Below are 7,307 nucleotides of genomic sequence, written 5' to 3'. Positions count from 1 at the left end.
AATCAAAATGAGCGCATTAATATGGAGTTGGTTCCCCCCTTTGCTGCTATAACAGCCTCCACTCTTCTGGAAGGCTTTCCCCTAAGATGTTGAACATTGCTGCTTATAACAAGCCTCCATCTCTCTGGGAAGCGCTTCCCCTAGATGATGGAAAACATTGCTGCTAATAACAGCCTCCACTCTCTGGGAAAGGCTTTCCACTAGATGGTGGAACATTGCTGCGTGGACTTGCTTCCATTCAGCCACAAGAGAATTAGTGAGGTCGGGCACTGATGTAGGGCGATTAGGCCTGGCTCACAGTCTGAGTTCCAATTCATCCCAAATGTTTTGATGGGGTTGAGGTCAGGGCTCTGTGCAGGCCAGTCAAGTTCTTCCACACCTGATCTCGACAAATAATTTCTATATGGACCTTGCTTTGTCATGCTGAAACAGGAAATCCTTCCCCAAACTGTTGCCACAAAGTTGTGAGAAGAACAGTATCATCTAGAATGTCAGTGTATGCTGTAGCGATAAAGATTTCCCTTCACTAGAACTAAGAAAGACCCGAACCAATGAAAAACAGCCCCAGACCAAAAAACAGCCTCCTCCACCAAACTTTACATTGGCACAATGCATTGGCAGTAGGTACGCTATCCTGGCTTCTGCCAAACCCAGATTAGTCCATCAGACTAAGGAGGCATCCTACGCTGGGCCTCGTTGAAAGTCACTAGCACTCTTCAATAAGGCCCTTCTACTGCAAATGTTTGCTCCTGGAGATTGCATGGCAGGCTGTGTGCTCGATGTTATACACCGTTTAGCAACAGGTGTGGCTGAAATAGCTGAATGCACTATAATTTAAGGGTGTCTACATACTTTTTGTATATATAGTATATCTGCGGACTAGCTAAACGGCAGAAACTGCCACTGCTTATGAGAAGAATCGCTGTGTGTTACATGTTAATGTCATTCCAATGCTCACAATCATCTGTGTGTGTGTGTGGTGTGTGTGTGTGTGTGTGTGTAAGGTAATCCCTAAGTCAGAATCCTGAGGCTGGGCTTCTGGAACAGTCTAAAGAAGAAGTTATAGTACAGGGTGAGAGAGTGAGAGAGCGAGAGAGAGAGCGTGAGACACGCCTTATATGTGTTGTAGAGTGCTGTCTGTACTGTTGCACTAGCTATACACACTGTAATAGTGGTTTAGACAAGGTCGTGACTAGCTATACACACTGTAAATAGTGGTTTAGACAGGGTCGTGACTAGCTATACACACTGTAATAGTGGTTTAGACAGGGTCGTGACTAGCTATACAATACTGTATATAGGTTTACTATTAACTTACATTTAAGTCATTTAGCAGACGCTTCTTATCCAGAACGACACTTACAAATTGGAAATTCATACATATTCATCCTGGTCCCCCGTGGGGAATGAACCCACAACCCTGGCGTTGCCAAGCGCCATGCTCTACCAACTGAGCCAGTAATAGTGTTTAGCAGCAGGGTCGTGGGCTGCGTAGCTATACACACTGTTATAGTGGGTTAGACAGGTCGTGACTAGCATACATACTCTTGTTATAGTGGTTTAGACAGGGTCGTGGGTCGTGACTAGCTATAACCAACTGTTATAGTGGTTTAGACAGGTCGTGAACTAGCTATACACACTGTTATAGTGTTTAGACAGGGTCGTAACTAGCTATACACACTGTTATAGTGTTAGCAGGGTCATGACTACTATACACACTGTAATATGTTTTAGACAGGTCGTGGGTCGCGGACTAGCTATACACACTGTTTATAGTGGGTAGACAGGTCGTGACTAGCTATACATACTGTTATAGTGTTTAGACAGGTCGTGGGTCGTGACTAGCTATACACACGTTATAGTGGTTAGACAGGTCTGGACTAGCCATACACACTAGCTGTATAGTGGTTAGACAGGGTCATGACTAGCTATACACACTGTTTATAGTGTTATAACAGGGTCGTCTGACTAGCTATCACACTGAATAGTGGTTAGACAGGGTCGTGGGTCGTGAACTAGCTATACACACACCTATAGTGTTTAGACAGGGGTCGTGACTAGCTATACACACTGTAATAGTGTTTAGACAGGGTCGGGCGTGAACTAGCAATACACACTGTTATAGTGTTTAGACAGGTCGTGGGTCGTACTGACTAAACAACACTGTAATAGGTTAGACAGTCGTGGTCGTGACTAGCTATTACACACTGTTATAGTGGTTTAGACAGGTCGTGCTCGTGACTAACTATACATAACTGTTATAGTGGTTAGACAGGTCGTGACTAGCTATACACACTGTATATGGGTTTAGAAAGGGTTCGTGACTAGCTCTAACACACTGCTATAGTGTTTAGACAGGTCGTGGCGTCTGACTAGCTATACACACTGTTATAGTGGGTTAGACAGGGTCTGGGTCGCTGACTAGCTATACACACTGTATAGTGGGTTAGACAGGCGTCGTACTAGCTAATACATACTTTTTATATGTTTAGAAAGGGTCGTGACTAGCTATACACACTGTTATAGTGGTTTAGACAGGGTTGCTGACTACTTATACACACTGTTATAGTGGGTTTAGACAGGTGTGGTGCGTGACTAGCTATACACACTGTTATAGTGTTTAAACAGGTCGTGACAAGCTAACACACTGTTATAGTGGTTTAGACAGGGTCGTGGGTCGTGACTAGCTATACACACTGTTATAGTGGTTTAGACAGGGTCGTGACTAGCTACAGTGAGGAAAAAAAGTATTTGATCCCCTGCTGATTTTGTACGTTTGCCCACTGACAAAGAAATGATCAGTTATAATTTAATGTAGGTTTATTTGAACAGTGAGAGACAGAATAACAACAAAAATATCCAGAAAAATGCATGTCAAAAATGTTATAAAATGATTTGCATTTTAAGAGGAAATAAGATTTGACCCCTTCTCAATCAGAAAGATTTCTGGCTCCCAGGTGTCTTTCATACAGGTAACGAACAGAGATTAGAGCACAACTCTAAAGGGATCGTCCTAATCTCAGTTTCTTACCTGTAAAAAGATACCTGTCCACAGAAGCAATCAATCAATCAGATTCCAAACTCTCCACCATGGCACAGACCAAAAGAGCTCTCCAAGGTTGTCAGGGACAAGATTGTAACCTACACAGCTGGAATGGGCTACAAGACCATCGCCAAGCAGCTTGGTGAGAAGGTGACAACAGTTTCTGTGATTATTCGCAAATGAAGAAACACAAAAGAACTGTCCAATCTCCCTCAGCCTGGCTCCATGCAAGATCTCACCTCGTGGAGTTGCAATGATCAGAGAACGGTGAGAATCAGCCCAGAACTACACAGGAGGATCTTGTCAATGATCTCAAGGCAGCTGGGACCATAGTCATCAAGAAAACAATGGTAACACACTATGCCGTGAAGGACTGAAATCCTGCAGCGCCCGCAAGGTCCCCCTGCTCAAGAAAGCACATATACATGCCCGTCTGAAGTTTGCCAATGAACATCTGAATGATTCAGAGACAACTGGGTGAACGTGTTGTGGTCAGATGAGACCAAAATGGAGTTCTTTGGCATCAACCCAACTTGCCGTGTTTGGAGGAGGAGGAATGCTGCCTATGACCCCAAGAAACCATCCCCACCGTCAAACATGGAGGTGGAAACATTATGCTTTGGGGGTGTTTTTCTGCTAAAGGGACAGACAACTTCACCGCATCAAAGGACGATGGACGGCCATGTACCGTCAAATCTTGGTGAAAACCTCCTTCCCTCAGCCAGGTATTGAAAATGTCGTGGATGGGTATCCAGCATGACAATGACCCAAAACACACGGCCAAGCAACAAAGGAGTGGCTCAAAAGAAGCACATTAAGGTCCCGAAGTGGCCTAGCCAGTCTCCAGACCTTAATCCATAGAAAATCTGTGGAGAGCTGAAGGTTCGAGTTGCCAAACGTCAGCCTCGAAACCTTAATGACTTGAAGAAGATCTGCAAAGAGGAGTGGGACAAAATCCCTCCTGAGATGTGTGCAAACCTGGTGGCCAACTACAAGAAACGTCTGACCTCTGTGTTGCCAACAAGGTTTGCCACCAATAGTACTAAGTCATGTTTTGCAGAGGGGTCAAATACTTATTTCCCTCATTAAAATGCAAATCAATTCATAACATTTTTGACATGCGTTTTCTGGATTTTTTTGTTATATTCTGTCTCTCACTGTCTCACAATAAACCTACCATTAAAATTATAGACTGATAATTCTGTCAGTGGGCCAAACGTACAAAATCAGCAGGGGATCAAATACTTTTTCCCTCACTGTATACACACGTTATAGTGTTTAGACAGGGTCGTGGGTCGTGACTAGCTTAACAACGCCTGTTATAGTGGTTAGACAGGGTCGTGACTAGCTATACACACTGTATAGTGGTTTAGACAGGCTACTCTCTCTTTTTATCATTTAAACATAGTCACTTTACCCTACCTACCTACATGTACACTGCTGTTACTCTCTGTTTATTATCTATACATAGTCACCTTACCCCTACCTACATGTACACTGCTGCTACTCGCTTATTATCTATACATATCACTCTACCTACATGCTACAGAACTCGACGTGTCAAGGCTCGAGTAGAAGGTACGTGATACGAGCCTCAGCAGTTTGGTTTCGGTTTTCGTCATAGATGTTTTTGGGACGAGTCAGTATTGGTGAAAGGAGGTGCTTAAACTGGGGCGGTGATTTCAACCCCGTGTGTGGATGATAAACGCTTTCCACTAGATTCCACAGCCACAAAGTCAAAATTGGCGACATCTTAAAAATTAATGATATTTTTTTTAGCTGTTTGGCCATGATAAACACGGGTGAAATTAGGAGACGGTTTGACCAAGACATTCCTTTTGAGAGGGAAGCTTTGCTTCCTCCCTTCACACAACGGTTGTCAGCAGCGTTTCCTCCCCCAGAAGTAAAACAGGAAATGACAAACTTTCGCGAGAATTTTACTTCCCCGAGATGACTCTCAGGCTGACCTGTGACCTTTGTCCTCAGCGTCAGGTGCGTCACCCGTTCGTCCACGACCTTCAGGACTGCTGGCAGACACAGAGACACCTCTACATTAGTGAGTCACACAGGAAGCATCCAGACCTGAACCCCTATAGAACCCTAATGTCCCCTAAAACCAACCTCACTGTGTCCTTACTCAGATACACCTCTACATTAGTCACATAGAAACACCCTAGACCCTACAACCCACTGCCCTTATCCTCATTATCCCACTGTCCCACTGCCCTTATCCTCATTATCYCACTGCCCCACTGTCCCTACCCAGACACAGAGACATCTCACACAGGAACCTAAACTTACTCCTCACTCCCCACCAATAACAGACCTCACCTGGGATCCCCCAGCCCAGCTCTAATCCCTCACCTGGAGTCCGTCCCAACATTTAACCCTTCACCTTAAAAACCGTTGCTTGGACACGTTGATGCTCCTGTCTGGTTCCTCTCTAGGTCTTATCCTGTTCCTCTCTAGGTCACATCCTGTTCCTCTCTAGGTCACATCCTGTTCCTCTCTAGGTCACATCCTGTTCCTCTCTATGTCACATCCTGTTCCTCTCTAGGTCACATCCTGTTCCTCTCTAGATCTCATACTGTTCCCCTAGGTCACATCCTGTTCCTCTCTATGTCACATCCTGTTCCTCTCTAGGTCACATCCTGTTCCTCTCTAGGTCACATCCTGTTCCTCTCTAGGTCACATCCTGTGGAGACAGAATTTTCAGTTTTTTGCTCACCTTTCACAGTTAAAGCTTCTGATCTGCCGGTCGAAATTCAGCTAGAGATAATTGATTTTGCAGTTGTGATGCAGATTTGAAGGGCAAATTTGCCTCTGTAGGTCTGGCCAGATTTTATCAGTATCTACTACCAGGGTACCCCAAATTAACAGCCCTGGCTGCTAAAATTTTGTGCATGTTTGGGACAACCTACCTTTGTGAACAAATTTTCTCAGTGATGAATATCAATAAACAAAAATGCGTTCAAGGCTCACAAACAAGCACTTAAATGAGATTCTGAAAGTGACAGCTAGTCAGGACATGACACCTGGTGTTGATGCACTTGTACAGGCCAAAAGATGCCAAGTTTCAGGAACAAATAAAGTCCAGACTAGACTAACACCTTTAAAATGCTGCTTAGATACTGTTTGCATTGAAAGAATACAGCTCTGTGAAGATGAATCCTTACTGTGGTGATTTAAAAAAATGTGCACTTTAATGTTAGTCAGCAGCTTCAAACACAAAAGTTGTGTGATGGAATTCTACTGTTCATACAACTCCATAAATTTTCAGTATGTATTGTATGTGTATGTATGTTTCATGTATGAAGTTTACAGATTTACAGGAGGCGAACACTTTCTTCATTACACATTTAAAATCACTCTCCTTAGTTTGTAAGGTGTACGCAGGGATTACATTTAGATTTTATATGCGTATGTGTAAGTGGTTTAAAAATTCCTTTCTTTAAAAGTCTCATTTAATCTTAAAGTGCATTACTATATTTTTCAGTACCAATTAAAGTTTTGTGCCTTTGTACAATCAGTGGATCAGTTGCAATGCATATTTGTGAATGATAAAAGTAAATTGCACATTTGTCTAAGGAATATGAGGTGTTTCATGAAATGTTTTGTAAAAGGTAGTTCATTAAATTTCAATATTTTCCTAATGTTCTTGTGCTTCTTTACACCAAAACAAGGGAAAGACATGATATTTTGGTTATTATAAGCAGAGTATGGTATAATTTTAATGGTCCGGCCCACTTGACATCTCCCTAGGCCGTATGTGCCCCACGATGCGAAATGAGTTTGACACCCTGCACTAGACAGATGCTGACTCTGTTGTTTGTCTCCTCAGGGTTCCTCCATGACGTTGGGATCATCCACAGAGACGTGAAGGTAAGAGCTAGACAGGACATGACATCGTCCACAGAGACGTGAAGGTAAGAGCTAGACAGGACATGACATCGTCCACAGAGATGTGAAGGTAAGAGCTAGAAAGGATATGACATCGTCCACAGAGACGTGAAGGTAGAGCTAGACAGACATGACATCGTCCACAGAGATGTGAGGTAAGAGCTAGAAAGGCGTGACATCATCCACAGAGACGTGAAGGTAAGAGCTAGAAAGGACATGACATCGTCCACAGAGAGTGAAGGTAAGAGCAAGAAAGGACATGACATCAGAGCTGTTCCATTCGTCACCAACAAAATAAAAAACGCAACATGTAAATCAAATAAGAGATTCCAGAATGTTTCCAGATGCACAAAACAAAAATATT

The 7,307-nt window shown here is 43.4% G+C and overlaps 1 pseudogene; it reads left to right on the top strand.

The window, feature by feature from the left end:
• LOC139026000 (ribosomal protein S6 kinase-related protein-like) overlaps positions 1 to 7,307 on the top strand; it is a 22,360-nt pseudogene that overhangs the window by 13,982 nt on the left and 1,071 nt on the right.

Source organism: Salvelinus sp. IW2-2015, unplaced genomic scaffold, assembly GCF_002910315.2.
Source record: "Salvelinus sp. IW2-2015 unplaced genomic scaffold, ASM291031v2 Un_scaffold3713, whole genome shotgun sequence".
Classification (NCBI taxonomy): domain Eukaryota; kingdom Metazoa; phylum Chordata; class Actinopteri; order Salmoniformes; family Salmonidae; genus Salvelinus; species Salvelinus sp. IW2-2015.
This window is presented reverse-complemented; position numbering and strand designations above follow the sequence as displayed.